The following is a 20,910-nucleotide window of genomic DNA, read 5'->3' as shown; positions in this document are numbered from 1 at the left end:
AATCATACGAAGTCTGGTTATCAAAAAAAAAGAGACAATTGCATTCTATAGGCCAATTCACACCGCACTGAAAGATGCCAACAGACACTTCGTCCGGTTTTATCGGACCAGTCTGTTGTGTTTGTCAGTTTTGGAATTTGTCTAAAGAGTGACGCTCTATGTCGCCGTTGGTCTGCGTAAATTGGCCTTTACACTGAAGAAATAAATCATAAACCGAGTCATAATTGAATTCTAAAAGTCAGTTTGGTTGTTATGTCCTATGTGAACAGAACCACAATGGACATAAATGTAACAATGCAACATAAGTGCAGGTTATACTGTTGCTGTCAATCACTAATGTTAGGCCTGACAGCCTCTCTCAGCTACAAGAAAAAGCAGAAAATAGGGCTATTGTGCAGCCATAAAGCAAGCTAAAAATGTTTGGGCAGAGGTAGGAACACACAAAAATTGTTTTGTGAACAATGAAAGCAATGGAAAATGTCAAGCAGTCAAGTCCCTAAAATACAAAAATACAAAGTCTTACATAAAAAAATATATTGTTACAATATTCACAGACATTACTCAATAGCGAGAAAACTGAAATGTCATTGGATACCTGTCAAGGTCAACTTTTGGCAGGTTAGCATGGTCCTCTAAACCCCTGCTGGCAGATTTTTGCAACTACACCATTTGGCTTCAAAATGATTGTTCCAAAAAAAAATATATATATATATATTGCAATAATTACTCATAATAGTGAATATTTTACCTGTGCCCAATATCTTAGAGGACTTTTAAAAGCATCAGTGCCATTTACATAGCTAGTGAAGGGTTTAGGACTGTTCATGTTTTTGTGGCATCATCATCATCATACAATCAGCGTTGTCACGACAATTTTCCTGCCTCTGTTAGAACAGAGAGATTAGTCACATGGCATTTACAGAGGAGGAGAAGTTCTGATTTTAGTTTGATTTAGTGTTGTTATTGTTAACTGAAACTAAAAATTGAGTACTTAAAGTAAAGCTGATATTAAAAAGAAATATTAGATATAAAAAAGAAATTTGAACTTTGATTAGAATATCTCTGACACAGAAGGAGCAACTCGCACAGACACTCTCTGTCCACATGTTAAATGAGGATTCCAATTAACAGTGGAACAAAAATCACAGACACACACAGAGATGCTCAAAAATCACTGGTCTGTTGAAAGTTGCTTCAGACCTGGTGTTAATAAGTGAGAAAAATCAATACTGTACCTAATACTGAAATGAAGCTGCCTATGGCCTCACACTGGTCTCACCAAACTTTTAACACTCATACAGAAAGACACACAAAAACATGCACACAAATATGATTGTGGGCTCAACAAAATAACACAACATAATTTCAATGAATCATGTAAAAAGATAATCAACTCATGTTCTGACCCTTTCAAATGGATCAGTCTATTTTCACAGTGTTCCAGACTCTTAAATGCTATAAAACAGAAGTGCAAGACTGACAGAAGAAGTGCTGAACTACTAGCTGAAATATCTATTTTTTTCCCGTCATGAGTTTATATCTCACAATTCTGGGAAGAAAAAGCAGATTTTTTTTTTTTTTCAGAAAAAGCCATTTTTCCTGATTTTTTTCTCAAAATTGTGAAATAAACTCGCAATTGTGAGGTATAAAGTCCAAACTGGGAGATAAAAAGTCCGAATTTTGAAATAAAAATGTGTTAAATTGTCTGTGACTATGGGCCATCTGCCCCTCCATTCAACAGTGTATCCAAAAGGCTTTGTCTGAAACAATGTAGGACAGCAGCAAAGAATGTCAGTTCTTTTTAACTCTATTGTGACATGGGACAAAATGGACAAATATTACAGAACCTCTTTTGGTTCAAGGTACTGTTTGGAAAGTATTACAGTACAACACTGGAAGAAATTGTTATTGTACATTTTTGTGAAAGTTTTTTTGTTGCTGTTGAAAGAAATGAATACTTCATTCAGCACGGATGCACAAAATGAATCAAAAGGGTCAGTAAAGACTTTTAAATAGTTTAAAAAAATCAAAAAGTTTATTTGAAAAAAATGTACCCAAATGTTCACAGTTTTCACAAAAAACATTAAGCAGCACAAATGTTTTCATCTTTGGTAATAATAAGAAATGTTTCTTGAGCATCCAATCAGCATATTAGAATTATTTCTGAAGGATCATGTGACACTGAAGACTGAAAAAAAAATCAGCTTTGCCATCACAGGAATAAATTATATTTTAAAATATATTACAATAGAAAACATTGTAATAATCTTTCACTATTACTGTTCCTACTATATTTTTGATCAAATAAATGCAGCCTTGGTGAGCATGAGAGACTTCTTTTAAAAAGACATAGAAGACATAAAACAAAAGAATCTTACAGACACCAGAATTTCGAAAGGTAGCACATGCTTTCACTGACAAGAGCAGACAGCTTGTTGGGGGTCAAGGTTTGCAGGTCTGATAGATATCTGCAAAAAAGAAAAGAAATCTGTCTTTCTCACTTGAAGGCCATTCAAAAACATAAGTGTTTTGATGGAATACAATTTTCTGAAAGGACAATGCAAAATATTTGGAGCAATGCACTTTACAACGATACCAAGCTTGTGCTGAGAAGAAGCGCCAGTCGAGAGGCGAGCAGAACATTTTTAATGGACAAAGGAAAGGTAGGCTACTCCTCTCAGAAAACGCACAAATAAAAATACTTTTAGATGTTTAATCACTATTTGGAGCATTGGGATCGCTAGACGAGGGCTTAATCAACAAATGTTTGACAAAACCTTTTTCACCATCATGAAATTAGCCTGCGCGCATGTCGACTCATTTTGCCAGCACAGGTCACATCACTATATTCTCTGGCTTTGTAGACATTATTGTCTGACTCCAGTTCAAACTAAACACCGCTACTGAGAGTTTCTGACATATTCAGTGCGTCCTGACACCGGAGCATGAGCTTTTGAAGCTCCGCCCTCTTCTTGAAAGGGGGCCCGAGAGCACCAGCTCATTTGCATTTAAAGGGACACACACAAAAAAAATACGTTTTTGCTCACCCCCCAAAAAGCGTCCATTTTAACATGCTATAAAAAATGTGGGGTATTTTGAGCTAAAACTTCACATACACACTCTGGGGACTTCAGAGACTTATTAGACTTAGGTCCCCTTTAATTTCATATTTTGAGACACAAACCCCACCGCTGTGACTCATTGGTATAGTATGTACTAAATGGACACTCGTTCTGTTCACACACACCATTACATCCATTTTATCTTGGATTGACTGTAGAGTATTCTAGTATTTCTCATCTTTTAGTAACAGTGTTTTGGCCTCAGTGATACCTGCCAGATCAGAGCATCATTCCACATCAGATCGTAGAGCATTTCATTTATTCTTTATTGCATTTTTTCAGTTTCACAACTGAAGGCATTCCTAACTTTTCCTTTGCAGTAGTTTTCTGCAGACAGCTTTCTGAGCATACATTTACCGTTCACAATGCTGCCATGATTTTTTATCCTCTGAACATGTCAAAAGGGAAGCGGTTTTTATCTCATAGCGAAAGCCGTGTGAACAAATCCTTACATCAAATGGAAGGTTTCATCTGTGGTTGAGCAGATTGGACTCAGCAGTCTCTTTTGACACAAGATGTGTGTCCAAGTTCTTAAGTATTATGATGTCATAATGCGGTTGCTATGCGATTAATGACATAGCGACCGCATGAATTATGATTCCATCATGCTGTTCATTTTAATTGCCTCTTGAATACTGAGAGTTAGCTGACAGTTAATTACTGACTGGATGGATGGACAGAAAAATAAAAAATAAAATAAAATAAACAAAATAAAATATCAAGCCTGCTCTAGTTCAGCAAGAATATCCCTAAAAGCATTACAACATGACATATCTCTCTCCTGTTCTACAAAGCCCTTTCCAAACAAACTGCAAAAACTCCCCAGCCTGCTGTTAGACGGTAGCTGTAGATTCACACCAACTTCATTGAATTAAAGCGTAATTGAATTCAAGGGCTGGGACAGGAGACTTGTTATTTTTACATTTACAAAGGCAATTCGATTTTGACAGAGTCTTGGGCTGCTATACATTAAAGTGAATAGCAATCAAATAGAGGAGATGTGTCTTTCTCAGGTAAGTGACCATCCTTGCCCAATTAAAGCAGAAGATCTGACACGGGCTCCTAGGGTGCAAGCACAGTTCACTCAATAAATATTGACCGTTATGTTCCGAGTCTCTCTCTCATTTCTACCTAGTCCAACTTTCTCTTCCTTTCACCCTTTTCCAATCAGTCTTACAGCTGCTTCAGTGACAAGTACACAACTTTGGCCGTCTCCAGGGGATAAACCTCACCCCACTTGTGCTTGTTACACAAAGTAAAATGCATTTCTGTTTGTCTTGGAGAAAACGTGACTCAAAGCAACAGAAATAAAGTGAGCAATCTCTTTTTTTTCATAGTGGCAATTTTGTCCTGTTGAAAAGCAAACTGAAACAGAGAAATCCTTGTGTTTTCTATCGCTCTCCTCATTATTTCAAAGAGAGACGGAAATTACTTTTTATTTCCCTTCAATAAAAACAACAAGACAAAAGCACAATCTTAAATCAGACTAAAGGAGCAAGACAAAAGCCATTGTTTTCCATCTAAATAGGATACAGATTAAAAAGCAACTTAAAGGGTTAGTTCACCCAAAAATGAAAATTCTGTCATCATTTACTCACCTCACCCTCATGACTTTCGTCTTAATAAGTTCTGCCCCTCCATTGACAGCTAAGCAAGTACACTTTAACACTTCATAAAGAGATCATAAAACTAATCCATATGACGTGAGACCAGATTTTCTGAAGAGACGCAATCACTTTATACGCTGAACAGATTGAATTTAGGCTTTTATTCACTTATAAACATTCATCAGATGTGGTCAATGGAAGCTCAAGCATGTTCGCTTGATGTGTGAGAACGGGCTGGATATCTTTATGATATGAAATATTCGTAAATAGTTTACGTTTTTTAGCTGTAAAAACGTAATAATGTTATGTTTAAACGTTGCAGATATGTCCATATTATACGTTTCAGCATCTATCCAAACGTACAAAAAAGTACGTTTTCTATCTTTGAAAATTACGTATTAATACCTACGTATTAACAATGAGACCAGGCTGGAGAACCAGTGGTTCAAGGTTCATTCTTGTGTGTTACGCAGCACGTTTGAGCTTTCACAAGAGGTTTTGCGCGTCAAGCAGGTTTAGTGGAGCTCTTCAATGTTTATATGTGAATAAAAGCCTAAATCCCATCTGTTCATCATATAAAGTGACAGTGTCTCATCAGAAAATTTGGGCTAAACTGCTCAATTAGTTTTACAGTTCATAAGGATTATTTTTTCTCTTTATGAAATTCTTTGAAGCATCTTTGTCACTGGAGGGACAGAAATTGCTCAGATTTCATTCAAAATATCTTAATTTGTGTTCCGAAAGTGAACAAGTCTCAAGGGTTTGGAACGGCAGTTTGATTAAGTAACAGTTGACCCAAAACTTAAACATTTCTTAACATTTACTCAACCTCATGTTTTTCATTTAATGACAGATCTCACAGAAAACACACATACAACACCATAAATGAATAGTTGAGCCATGAAACTCTATTCGCATTCTCATTGGTTCATTCAATGTAACATTCTCAGCCAATCGATCCCACATATTCATTACCAGAACCCTTAATAACCACGACATATCCAAATGAATATACTATCTCGGTGCACTGGACTGCTAACTTACTGTCCATCTGTTAAAATGGCGAATATATCAGATGCAAGTAGTCTACCTTTTGGTGCAGGTGAGGACACATTTGAGCTGCACGCGGTACAGTCTGAGCTGAAAGCTGTTGAGAAACAGATCCACGACCTTTTAGTGAGACAGGCCGAGCTGAGAGACCGGCGTTTAGCTCTTGAAACATCACGCGCTGATGCTCACAAATCAGAGATTAATGTTACTAACCGGCTGACTCCGACCTCGTCTACTCCGTGCGTTACTCGGCATCGGTTCCGAGCGCCAAGGTCGCGATCAGCCATGGTCTCGTTCACTCCGGCTCCAACACGCCACCACGAAGCCTGGATATTTCCGCAGCGGAAGACGCGAGTCAGGTCTAGACCAAGACCCTCTCCGACCCTCCCGGTTTTCGAGTTATCCACACAAAACCGCTTCTCCGCTCTTCGCGAAACAGAACGCGATGCTGTGATCATCGGTGATTCCATTGTTCGGCACGTCCATGCTACATCAGGTAAAAATAAGGTGCACAGTCACTGCTTTCCTGGTGCTCGTGTTTCTGAAATCGCTGCTCGCGTTCCCGAGATTCTGAACGATAACGAGCGCGTCGGAACTTTGGTATTGCACGCGGGAGTGAACGACATCAGGCTGCGCCAGACGGAAGTTCTGAAGAAAGACTTCAGGAATCTGATCGATACGGTACGCAGCACATCGCCTGATATAACGATCATTGTGTCAGGACCGCTTCCCACGTACCGTCTAGGACATGACAAGTTTAGTAGATTATTCGCGCTAAATGAATGGTTAACGTCATGGTGCAATGAGCAGAAACTGCTCTTTGTAAATAATTGGAATCTGTTTTGGGAGCGTCCTAGGCTATACCGTGCTGATGGCTTACACCCAAACAGATTCGGATCGGATCTTCTGTCAGATAACATCTCCAAAACGTTAAATACCTTTTGACTAGTAACCAAAAGTCCAAATCATAGTCTCTGCTGCACCAAATTAACTGATATAAATACTAGTGTAGAACATTGCATAGAAACTGTGTCTATTCCTCGTTTAGTGCGATCAAATAATAAATCTACTGCAGGATCTAGGAAAAATCTAATTGTTATTAAAACAGAAAATGTTGCTATTAGTAAACAAAAACAATTTCTAAAGCTAGGTCTTTTAAACATTAGATCACTCACACCTAAGGCAGTTATTGTAAATGAAATAGTCACAGATAATAGCATAGATGTACTTTGCCTTACTGAAACCTGGCTTAAACCAAATGATTATTTCGGTCTAAATGAGTCTACTCCATCAGGATACTCCTATAAGCACGAGCCCCGTCTGATTGGTCGTGGCGGCGGTATTGCAACTATCTATAGAGATATTCTCAATGTTACTCAGAAAACGGGTTATAAGTTTATTTCATTTGAAGTACTTGTACTAAATGTTACGCTCTTAGATGATAGAAAAACATCCCTATTATCTTTAGCCTTGGCTACCGTATATAGACCGCCTGGGCCTTACGCTGATTTCCTAAAAGAATTTGCAAATTTTCTCTCAGATCTATTGGTCAATGTCGATAAAATATTAATTGTTGGAGATTTTAACATACACGTAGATAATCAAAATGATACGTTAGGGGCTGCGTTTATAGACTTATTAAACTCCTTTGGGGTTAAGCAAAACGTTACCGGACCGACTCATCGTTTTAATCATACACTCGATTTAATTATATCACATGGAACCGATCCAACCGATATAGATATCATTCCGCAAAGTGATGATGTAACTGACCATTACATGGTAACTTGCATATTACGTACCCCGGTAATATATCATGCTGCGCCGCGTTATCGATTAGGCAGAACAATCCTTCCATCCACCATAGATAATTTTTCAAATTGCTTATCGGATCTGTCTCAGCTGCTGCCTGAACCTAAACAAACAGATGAACTAGACGAACTAACCAGCACTATGAGCACCGTTCTCTCTGGAAAATGGGATATTGTTGCACCTATGAGACTAAAAAAGGTCAGAGAGAAAATTAAAGCACCATGGTACAACAATACTACTCGTGTTCTAAAGAGAGAAACCCGTAATTTAGAGCGTAAATGGAAACAAACTAATTTAGAGGTTTTTAGAATCGCTTGGAAAGACAGTACGTCACGCTATAAAAAGGCCCTAAAAGCGGCCAGGGCTGAGCATCTCCGCAAACTAATAGAAAATAACCAAAACAATCCTAGGTTCTTATTTAACACCGTGGCTAGACTACGTAACAAATAAACAAGTGTCACCTGAACAAAATATTCCGTTACAGTTTAGTAGTAATGATTTCATGAATTTTTTCACTGAGAAAATAGAAAACATCAGATCCACAATTGTAAACGTTCAATCTTCAATCGCGCCTTATAATTCAGCCTCGATTATCACCCCGCAAGAACAATTACAGTGCTTTACAACTATAGAACAAAAAGAGTTAAATAAATTTATCATTTCCTCTAAAACAACAACATGTTTATTAGATCCCATACCAACTAAACTATTGAAAGAAGTGTTACCTATAGTGGAAGAGCCTCTCCTCAATATTATTAACTCGTCTTTATCTTTAGGTCATGTTCCAAGAACATTTAAATTGGCAGTTATAAAACCACTAATTAAGAAACCACAATTAGACCCAAATAACCTAGCAAATTATAGACCCATTTCAAATCTTCCTTTTATGTCCAAAATATTAGAAAAAGTTGTGTCTGCCCAACTGGGCTCTTTCTTGCAAGAAAATGACACCTATGAAAAGTTTCAGTCTGGGTTCAGGCCGCATCATAGCACTGAAACTGCGCTCGTTAAAATCACAAATGATTTACTCTTAGCTTCTGACCAAGGCTGTATCTCAATACTAGTTTTACTTGATCTTAGTGCTGCGTTCGATACTATAGATCACACAATACTCTTAGATCGGCTACAAAACTATACCGGTGTTCAAGGACAAGCATTAAGCTGGTTCAGATCATACCTATCTGACCGCTACCATTTTGTCTATTTAAACGGAGAAAAATCGATCATAACTCCAGTAAACTATGGAGTGCCGCAAGGATCTGTGTTAGGCCCTCTATTATTCTCAATATATATGCTGCCACTTGGAAATATTATAAGGAAACATGGAATTAGTTTCCATTGTTATGCTGATGACACTCAACTATATATTTCATCACGGCCGGATGAAAACGCTAAATTATCCAAATTGACAGAGTGTGTTAAAGATATAAAAGATTGGATGACGCACAATTTTCTTTTATTAAATCCAGATAAGACAGAGGTAATACTTATCGGTTCAAAAAACCGCCCACAAAACCTCCTTCAATACAACTTTAACATAGTAGGGTGTCCTGTTACTTTATCCTCTACAGTAAAAGACCTGGGTGTTATATTAGATTGTAACTTGTCTTTTGAAAATCATATTTCATATGTTACAAAAACAGCCTTTTTTCACCTCAGAAATATTGCTAAATTACGTAACATGCTATCTGTTTCTGATGCAGAAAAGCTAGTTCATGCATTCATGACCTCGAGACTAGATTACTGTAATGCTTTATTAGCTGGTTGTCCTGCATCCTCAATAAACAAGCTACAGTTAGTCCAAAATGCCGCCGCTAGAGTTCTTACTAGATCAAGAAAGTTTGACCATATAACACCAATTTTATCATCACTACATTGGTTACCTATAAAGTTCCGTATTAATTACAAGGTATTGCTACTGACTTATAAAGCCCTAAACGGCTTAGCTCCAGTTTATTTAACGGATCTTCTATCGCCCTATAATCCATCGCGCTCTTTAAGATCACTAAATTCGAGGCTTCTGGTCATACCTAGGATATCCAGATCCACCAAAGGAGGGAGAGCATTTTCACATTTAGCACCAAAACTCTGGAATAGCCTTCCTGATACTGTTCGTTGCTCAGATTCGCTCTCCCAGTTTAAAACTAGATTAAAGACGCATCTCTTCAGCCAGGCATTCATATAATATTTTAATCTTACAGTTAAATCCGGTCTCTACTTCATAAACGCCAGAGGAGAACTGGCCCCCGACTGAGCCTGGGTTCTCCCAAGGTTTTTTTTTTCTCCATTAGGTCACCTAATGGAGTTTTTCGGTTCCTTGCCACTGTTGCCTTTGGCTTGCTCAGTTGGGGATACTTAATTTGATTAATCGATTCAACAGTGCTATTGATCTGCATTACCAAACGTGGATGTTTTACACCAGAAACATACACTGATGTACTATTTTATTTAATACTGTGAAGCTGCTTTGATACAATCTGTATTGTGAAAAGCGCTATATAAATAAAGTTGACTTGACTTGACTTGACACTATGCAAATTCTTATTCTAGCCCTCCATCTCCCCAGCACCACCTGCCTAGATTTGCGATGAGGGGGGTCTACCTCTATAGCAGCAGCAGTTAGCAGCATGTTTAAATTAATTTTATGTTCTGAGAATTTAGCAGAAGCAAGTCATGATATAAAATACAGCAGCAGCAACCATAGCTCCAGCAGCAGGATACCAGATCTAGTTCACCAAGACCGAACCTATGTACATTCAATATACATTAATACAATGTTTTAGAAAATATCCCGAAAATTCTCATGACTGAAGAGTGGTTTATACACGGCAGGTAACTTGTTGAGGAACAAAATGTAAGCAATTATTCACTGATAATCTAAACCCTCCAAAAAGCTGTTAACTTGAGAAATGTGGCATGTGGATTAAGTCAGTGAGTTGACCTTGAGAACTGAATCAGTGAACAAATCATTCTTTTGAGCTGGTTCTTTTGGATTAACCATTAGACTTGGTTCACAAATCTCCATCATGTATAATCATCAGTTTAATTCACTGACTTAATGATCCAGTCACAATGGTTCTCGAATTAATATCAGTCATTGTTTGTAAAGCAACATATGGTAAATAGTGATTTTTTATTTTTGGGTGAACTATTCATTTAATTAACCTGTCGCATAACAGATTGCAAGATAAGTGAAAAGGTCCAAACTGGAGTACGTGCAAAAACACACATCCACTAGGCATTTGCTTTTATTATTAATCATGCAATAAAAACCATTCGCCCTTCAAAGCAGAAATAAATAAGCAGTAAGCATGTGCAAAGACCTGTGGAAAACAAATTACTACCTAAATTCATGGTGCTGGAACATCACAGCAAAGGGCACCACGCTTATCTATGCAATGTGCATCTTAATTAGCAGTTCTGTTATTGTGAGCATCTTTGCACAGTGGAAACTGATTAGGTCCAATATATGAAGCAAAATATTCTTGGCGGTATCTGTACAGCAACTTTATTTATTTTATTTACATATTTATTTTAAAATTATAGGTGTGGTATTAAACCTGTGTGTTCCATCCAAATATCTGCTTTTTCATTGCACATTCTTAACCCGATTATGCGACAATGCATGCAGTCATTTCAATGCGTTACCCTTTTTTCCTTTATCGGAGTAAGGTCATAAACAGCTTAAGCATTAACGATTGACTTTTGTCCCTACCCTGGTTTCGTTCAGCATGCAAACACAATTATTTTAATTAGGGCTGTCAAATCGATAAATTACGATTAATCACATCTAATGTGGTGAATAAGATATTTTATATAAAAGATGTTTACATATGTGACCCTGGACCACAAAACCAGTCATAAGTCGCACGGGTATATTTGTGGCAATAGCAAATTGTATGGGTCAAAATTATAAATTTTTCTTTTATGCCAAAAATCATTAGGATATTAAGTAAAGATTATGTTCCAAGAAGATATTTTGTAAATTTCCTACAGTTAATATATATTTAAAAAAAAAATTAGATTGTATCTCGGTCAAAATATTGTCCTATCCTAACAAATACATCCATCTTATTTAATCAGTTTTCAGATGATATATTAAAAAAAAATTACCTTTATGATTGGTTTTGTAGTACAGGGTCACATATAGTCCACAAGGTTTACAGTTTTTTTCGATTGCTAAACGACAGTGAGCACAACTGGAGCTACATGTGCAAAACTCTAACTACAGTCTGCACTACCAACAGTCACCTGAGCTAAACAGTTCACATCACCTGCAAAACTCACTCCAAGCAACACAACTCTTAACACATGGCTCAAAACAGGCTCAGTGCAGCCAAACACTATGCACAACCCTCATTGAGATAACACACACTGTCACTCAGAACACACTGAGAGTAAAAACACTAGCATCAAACACCAATACAGAAAATACAAACTTTTCATCTTTACAGTTTGAACAATTTCAGTGACTTCATACAAAGTAATATTTTCTTCAAAGAAAAGAGTGACATTCTTTCACATGATTTATTTAATTTTTTAGAACATAACAATTCTTTAAGGTAAATGAAAATTAGCAGTTTGCTTCAATAGTCTGTAGTAATTTACGGAATTACAGTAATGAGAAAAAAAAAAGGTAGAAACTAAAAGTACATACGAACATGTAATGTAATGTAATATAATGTAATGTAATGTAATGTAATTCGAACAAATAATTGAGGGGCTAATCCTGCCTCTCTCTAGCATCAGGCCACAGGTTTTCATCAACATCACATCTAATATTCTCTCTTGCCATGCACCTGGGGAAGAACCTTCTGGAGTGCCTTATCCATCCCTGGCAGTCGTGTCCTCACATCCGGCACGCATGGCTTCCAAAAGAGACCTTTGGTCATGTGGGTGGTGACCAAACACTTTCCACCTCCACCCATACAGAAAAACAATATATTGAAATATATATATGTGGCATATATTCCAAATACATTGAAATATATTTGCATTGTTGGTCACTTATATTTATTATTTTGAAATATATTCTGAAATATAACAAAAATATATGATGTTACAGTAAGTGTGAAATATATTTACATATATTTAACTAAAATATATTTATTGGGCCAATTTCGAATATTTCCATATATTCCAAAAATATATTTCAAATATATTTATTTTGTGTATGGGAGCCTTTCAGCTGAGATTGCAATCAGCAGTGTTTGAAAGGCACAAGGCTGAAATCTATTCTGTTTTGAATGTGTGGTTCACAGTTTTGACAGCAGTGTGTTAGCATTTGAACAAAGTGCTGTAAATCCACAGTGTTGTGCAGGTTGTGGTTAAAGTCATGGGATAAGTGTGTAGAGTTTTGAAAACTGTGTTCAAGCAATGAAAAACGAACTAGAGTTTGGTCCACATGAACTGCTGCTGTGCAGACTGTAGTTAGAGTTTTGCACATGTGACTCCAGTTGTGCCCACTGTCGTTTAGCAATCGAAAAAAACTGTAAAACTTTTTGAACTTACTTTTTGAAACACACATATATTATATAAACACAAATTTTAATGTTAGACGCAGTTAATCACAGTTAATCATTTTGAGAGCACTCATTTTAATGTTCCTTGAGGTTCACTTATAATGTTAATAAAGTTTTTTGCACACAATATTTGTGTGTGTGTGTGTGTGTGTGTGTGTGTGTGTGTGTGTGTGTGTGTGTGTGTGTGTGTGTGTGTGTGTGTGTGTGTGTGTGTGTGTGTGTGTGTGTGTGTGTGTGTGTGTGTGTGTGGCTCCTTTAAGGCTTGTCAGTAAATGAAAACTCTTTTATATCAAAAAGATAAAGGAAAAAGATTTCTCATGTCATGACCCCTTGAAGCAGAAGTGGTACAGTGAAAATACTGCTTATTTAACATCTAATTTCACATAACAAATGGAATATTCAGAGTCAGATAGACGAATGATTAGGTTTTGATGTCAATACTGGAGAATAAACAGATTTTTTAATGAAGTCTTTTGGGTTAATGGGTTAATTCAATAAGATGATTTGTTTGTATGAGTTATGAGTTATCAGTATATCAGTGTGTATGTGAACAATGAACATGCTCAAAAGAGACATCAGCAATGTTATTCTAGATCTCATCAAATATTAGAAGTCTATGAAAAATGCTTTATCTTTACAGACATTCCCTATAATTTGATTTACAGGATGATGTATGATGAATGACATCTTAGAGTTTCCAGAAGGAATAAGACCACAACAGACTCCTCTTTTCTCCAGAGGTCATTTTGGAGAAGGACACCGACAACAGAGCTGGCGAAGATAAAAATCAATCAATACTGCAGTATGAAATTATATTCCCCTCCCAGTATAATCCTCCAGGAAACAACAACTCAACCAGGACTGCCACTAGATGATAAAATGCACCATTCTGTCAATTAATATTAACCAAAAATCTCAGTGTGGCTTTAATCTCAGGGTTAAGGTAGATAATTCTGTGTGAATGATGCTGTCACATGTGTGAAATGAAATTTTCAAATAATTCTTATACTGTATATAGCCTATGAGATCGTATGGTCTTATAGAATAATTAAATATCTTCACATTAATGTAAATTCATAATGTAAAATTTAAAATAAGTATCAGTACAGATGTAAGCTTGTGATTCTGAAATTCAGTTCACATGCTCAATGACAAATTTACTTATATTTGATAGTATTTTTTCATCATGTTATAAATACATCGTTAAGATTTTGAATAAATGATTGAATGTATTTACAGTTTTTCTCGATTGCTTAAACACTATAACCAGGCTTTTGAACTAAAATTTCAAAACCATAACGCCATTTATCAAAAAGCATACCCATTTCACTAAACTATAAACACTATTCCCTGTTTTGACACATGAGTCAGATTTGTTGAACTGTCACTGCAAAACTCTACACACAAATCCCTTCATTTCTCATTGCTTAGACCATGTTGTCATTTAGAAAGCACTAGCATTCAATATTGTTCACTCAAGTCAGCACATTTTCAGCTCAGTTAGCACACAATTACCCAAGTGGAAACACTAAGAGTCAAAATTGAACACACATCAATCAGAACCTTCAATAGATAGACAAAAGGACCCAAATCAGTTTATTGCGTTTTAGAACAATGGATCCAGAAAGACATGAAGGAAGAGGGATAAGAATGAGGAGGCAAGGACAAGAAGACAAGCAGTCTCAGATGAAATTCAAGCCACTCTAGTTGCCCATGTCTTTATCAATGGTATGACTATGAGGGAGGCTGGGCTACGAGTAAGGCCAAATTTGAGTCGCTTTACCGTCACCTCGAGAACCTTCAGGGAGGTGTGGTGGCAAACAAAATTCTATCACTGAATAAGAGACAAACATTTCCAATAGTCTTTGATGAGGTTTATTTTCTTGCAAGAAAAGGCCAGCAGTCGTACAGTCACACAGAGTGGCTGCAGAGTGTGACAGTGAAGGGAGGGCATCCTTTCTCCTTTATAGTCTGGACTCCCAGAATGTTATCTTTCTAGGTATTTCAACCATATGTGGAACATTCTTAGACGTGTCCATCATATTGTATCCTTGAGTGGAGGCCCTCCTGTTACGTCCCAACACTCTTTACCATTCCAATACAATTCGAATTCCATATTAGAATATGGATTGTGTGTGCTCTTTTACTGTCATATGATGGTCACACACATCTTACTGTAAGTAAATATAAAAAAAAAAAAATTAGAGGAGAGAGTAAAAAAAAAAGAGTAAAAAAAAGAGTAAAACAGAAAAAAAAAGTTTTTGTGTGTGTGTGTGTTTTCTGTGTATGAATAAAAATGTGCCAATGTATCCACTGGTTGTGTCTTTTGTGTTCATCATGTGAAAAGGTTTGTGATGGGGGGAACCACAAGCAACATAACTTAGCAGTTTTGGAAATGTTGTTTTGAATTTATTGCACCAGTGTGTTAGACTATGTTGTAGTGTGTGTGATTTTGAGGGCTTGTGTGTCCTGTCTGAGGGCAAAGTTTGGTTTTTCAGCAAGAGTGAATGGTTTTGAGTGTAGAGCTTCATTTTGACCTGAAAATAGGATGTTTGGGGAATTGGGTGAGACGTTATGGATTTGTGTTTATAGTTTTGAGAATACGAGGCATAGTTTCAAGAAATGTGTTTAAGCAATCGAGAAAAACTGTAAATACTTTTTTTCCATAAAGGTTGTTTATTGGCATTGATGGTTTCATGAAGAACCTTTAACATCCACAGAACCATAGTGGAAAAGGGTTTTTTAAATATTTTACACACTAAGAAAAAATGGTTCTTTGAGGAACTAAAAGTTGTTCTTCCATATATGGCATTGATACAAAAAAACGCCTTTTGGAACCTTTATTTTTAAGATTGCATAAAGAAAATCAAAGCTTTTAAAAAAAGCACAAGAACCTGAAAAAAAATATTCAATAGTTCACCTTTATGGCTGAAAGGAAAAGCAAGTCATCAAACACACCAGCACCCTTCCTCTGCAATGTTTTCCTTAATACGCAAAGCCACTTTTGTATCAGCGTGGCATGAACAAACAAAGCGATTTATTTTCCTCCACTATCATATTTCCTCTCAAGCAGACAGCAGTACTCAGTCTTCTTAATGGTTTTGGTATTTGAGTTTATCTGGCTCTGTTCTGGAGTTATGGCAGAAATGTGTTTCTGGCCTGCTGATTCATATAGATCATGATTGTTGCAGTCATAACATCAGAGGCCAAAGCGCCGCCTTTCGATTCCATCGGTTGGTCACGCTTTATAACCCCCGATTACTCCGTAGCGATCAAATGAATCTGTGTGCACTGAGAACTGTTGCAGGAAACAATGAATCCACTTTACAGCAAACGCTGGTGATGATGTGTTGATGGGAAATCTGTGAGAAATTGCTTACTGAGTGGTTGCTTTGGAAAGTATGAAATACAACCGTACATCCCCACAAATTTTCCTCTATTTGTGCACGTTTCCTGTTGCTTGTCCTTTAGAAAGTCATAGTGATTCAATAACTTGAGGATGGTGTTTCACTCTATCTGTATTTTAGCTGTGGATATTTAAAATGAATAGAAAAGTTGTTAAAAAACAATCTACCTTCTCTAGACTGTTCTGAAGAACTCCATTTCTCACTTCAAATTCAGAATGATAATTAATCAAAAAACTTCATTTAAACCTTAATGGCTAATGTCCACAAAATTTGTCCATTTTAAATATATTTTAAGGAGCAACAGTATAATCCGGGGGGGGGGGGGGGTCACTATTTTTGTGGTTTATGTTATGAACAAAACAAAAATTATCTAAATTTTACTACGAAATGTCTTGACAGACCGCTGTAGCTTCCTCACTTACCTTTAGAATAGTAAAGACCTTTAGAGATCATAGCTAAAATCATAGTAGTATTTAATCATATTAAATATTCAAGAATTAAATATTAAATTAAATATACACACTCTATAGTATAAATGCATTACATTTCTACTTAATCTGTTTATTGATGTCATCATTATTTAATATAATAATATAGTAAATATTTATAAATCTGTCAAAAAAGTAAAAGCTTTTGAATTATTATTTTTTTTAACCTTCAGATGCCACTTTCTCAAGAACAAGTTTTTATGGCAGTTACCGTTTATATAATAACATCTTGACAACAATTTGGATAATAATAATAATAAAATTGATAATGATAATTATTATTATTATTTTTAGTGCACAAAATTGATCACATAAAAATCTAAATGGGTTTCAGAGTCGAAACAACTCATGAGCAGGTCGCATGATCTATCAAACGAGACTGGCAGAAAATCAAACATTTAGAAGAACAATGACCAAGGCAAGAGGCTGTCGGGGGAAAATGGGCAGGGTGTGAAAATGAAAGACGAATTCAGCTCTCCACTTGATCGCATTTTAGCGAAACCCCCTCACTCTCCGCCATAGGTGTTGCATGTAACCTTCAGTCTGTTGGGACAGAGCTGCTTTGTGCTAAAGTTCCTGCAGCGTTTCTCTCTGATGCTCATGTTTTTTTGTTTTTTTTTTATCTGTCTCAGACATATGTCCCTCGTCACTCTGTGTTCTTATCAGTCTTCTCTCAGAGTGAAGCCTTGACCACCCCGAGGGAGGAGATGATCTTTCCACCAAATTCACTCTCTCCTCTATAGGCCCTTGTGATCCGGAGAGCTGTCACTCATCTTAACCCAGGTGACCCTTGAAGGGAAGAGGTTGGGATGCTATGGATTACGGTGGTGCGTGTGTGTGTGTGTGTGTGTTGTTAGCTGTAAAAGTATACCACCGATGTGGGCTTGTGTCTTGTTATGACAGCTGTTCGTCAAAGATACTATTTTCTAATGCAGATTTGATACTGCAATAAAAATTCAAACTGCCATCCAGATGAACCCTGTCAATTTATACAGCAATTCCACTTAACACTCTAGATTTCTAAAAAAAAAAAAAAATGCATTAAAAGTTTTTATTCTTAAAGAAGCATATAGTAGCCTACATTTGATATGTAATATACATAGAGTAGGCTAGTAGGCTAATAAAAGCTTCTTTTTTGGGGGAGATGGTCACCTAAAGTAGGTCAACGTGTTGAGATCAAATGAACACTTTTTACTTACAGAATAAATTAATATGACTGACAGTGAAGAGTAACTGCTGGGTTATCAGCCAGCACAACAAAAACTAAAATTGAGTGTACCTTTATTTATTCTAATTAGAAAATATATATTATATATAAAACATATTTAATTATATATTATAATTAGAAAATATTCTAATTAGAAGCCAAATGTATTTTAATCACCTGAAATAAAAAACAAAATTATAGTTTTTATTCAGCCAAAAACAAACCTTTGTTGAACCTTTTTTTTAAAGTCAACATGAAGCTGTGTTTGCAACCCATTTTACTTAGCCTAAATAATCTGTATTTCTGAGTGAAACAGAATTGAATTCACATGCAACTGATCTTATTTCCTAGCCTGGCAAGCCAGACCTACATCAAGATGTTGGGTCTGGCAACTCACCATAGACACGGCTCAATCCGAGGGGCGGGATAAATGGCTGTCTTTCAAATTCACTCTGCACGCAATAGGACAGCGCTTCAACCAACCAGAGCGTTTTCCCAACAGCGGAGCTAACGTTAGTTGATAGATTCAACTTTTGAATCTGGCCGACAAAACTACGAACACATCTTCCTTTTTTAAGAATGATTTAAGTGCCGTTCTTTGCTCTTTTCTCAAAGAAAAACCTAACTCCAAGTCCTCCAGAGTCGCGGCCAACGCCGATTTGACAGACTGTTCGCCAGAAGCAGCAACTCTTCTTTGTTTTCAAGGAGCAGGGAACCGTCGCAACTCTGTCGTAATTATGTTAAGCCCGCCCCGCCTACTCTATACGCGATGTGATTGGCCTGACCCAATTTAGGTTTTTACAGCTCTGAAAGTCAACGGAGAGTTGCTAGACTACCCTGGCTGCAAAATACATTTTGCTGCCGCTAGGGTGCGTCTAGATTTCTAGGCTACTTATTTCCGTCATTTATGAGACAACGCTTCTACGCCATTGACTGAATTTTTACTGGCAATTCATGTTTTTACTGTTTTACAGTAGGGGGCGCTATTACAATCTTCTGAAAGAATACTGAATTTCCAGATAAAAACACCGGCGAAGAGGAAGCAGAAACAATCCACAAATGCATTGTTGTTGTAGTCCTTGACAAAAACATGATTTTCTCAGCTTTTTGTTCAAAATGTAGCTTTTTTTTATGAAACTTAAATAAATAAAAAATACATGAAGCTAGAGGCTGTTCTTTTTTTCTGTTGCTATATTGTATGTTAAGATATTCATATAAAATATCTAATATATATTCTGGGGTCCATGAAAGTTTTGTGGAAATTATCAAAAATGCTGGCGGTGGCTGGCAACTTCTTCTTCTTTCTTTTTTTTAACACTGGAAAGGAAAGAGTAAAGTTCCACAAAGAACATTTTATTCTATAGTTCTTTAGAAAACCATCCACGTATTGGCGATGATATTAATGATCTTAAAAACCAATACACTAAGGAATGTAATGTAAGTTCTTTTTAATCTCCAAAATACTATAGTGTCATGACCGATATAGCGGTTATATTTAAGAAGCACGATCATTACTGAACAAGTGATCAGTAAGCCATCTGTTGAGCCCTTTGCACATACTGTCACATGCCTGTCCTGTCTTGTTATGCACATGGGTGTTTTGTTATGTTGGGCCATGTGCTCGTGTCTATTGTCTAGCCCCTCCCATCTTGTTATCTGATTATTGGTTTATTTATCCCACCTGTTTGTCTCGTTACCCTCCTTTGTTTGTTCCCCTATTTAGCCTCCTTGTGTTTGTAGTCTTGTGCTGGTTCGTTGTCTGAAGTTACCTGTTCCTGATGTTACCTTCCCGCTGGTTATCTGTATCTGGAGTTTTGTTCTTTGTTTGTCAGTTGTCATTAAATCACCCCTGCATTTGAATCCTCGTCTCACGTACTGTTTCATGACAGAACGAACCAGCCAAAGTATGTGGATTCAGCGGGGTGAGTTTTTTCCTGATGAGGATAAGGGATCTTCAATTTCCTTGTTGGAGTATTTCGCAAGATGTGCTCAAAGGACTATGGAGGAGGAGAGGATCCTGGCAGAGGACGGTCCGCAGAGGGGCAAGCTTTCACCGCTGGTCCCGAAACGGAGGAAAGGAGGGAAGAACCCCTCCGTCCCAGTTCCGGTGGTCCCAGTCCCGGTGGTCCCAGTTCCGGTGGTCCCAGTTCTGGTTGTCCCGAAACGGAGGAGGAGGGGAAGGAAGACTTCCTCCATGCCAGTTCCGGTGGTCCCAGTTCCGGTGGTCCCAGTTCCGGTGATCCCGAGTCCGGTGGTCCCGAGTCCAGTGGTCCCAGTTCCGGTGGTCCCAGTTCCGGTGGTCCCAGTTCCCAGTTCCCAGTTCCCAGTTCCGGTGGTCCCAGTTCCGGTGGTCCCAGTTCCGGTTGTCCCGAAACGGAGGAGGAGGGGAAGGAAGACTTCCTCCATGCCAGTTCCGGTGGTCCCAGTTCCGGTGGTCCCAGTTCCGGTGATCCCGAGTCCGGTGGTCCCGAGTCCGGTGGTCCCAGTTCCGGTGGTCCCAGTTCCGGTGGTCCCGAGTCCGGTGGTCCCAGTTCCGGTGGTCCCGAGTCCGGTGGTCCCAGTTTCGGTGGTCCCAGTCTCGGAGGTCCCTGTGCAGTCTGAGATAGACAGAGCAGCTGAGACTCTGTTGGATTACTTCGAGAGACTTTACAAGATCCTAGAGTGTCCCAGAACTGTTCACGTCACATCTGTCGAT

Source organism: Scardinius erythrophthalmus, assembly GCF_964197995.2.
Source record: "Scardinius erythrophthalmus genome assembly, chromosome: 5".
Taxonomy (NCBI): domain Eukaryota; kingdom Metazoa; phylum Chordata; class Actinopteri; order Cypriniformes; family Leuciscidae; genus Scardinius; species Scardinius erythrophthalmus.
The sequence above is the reverse complement of the archived record's forward strand: the minus strand, read 5'-3'. Positions refer to the sequence as shown.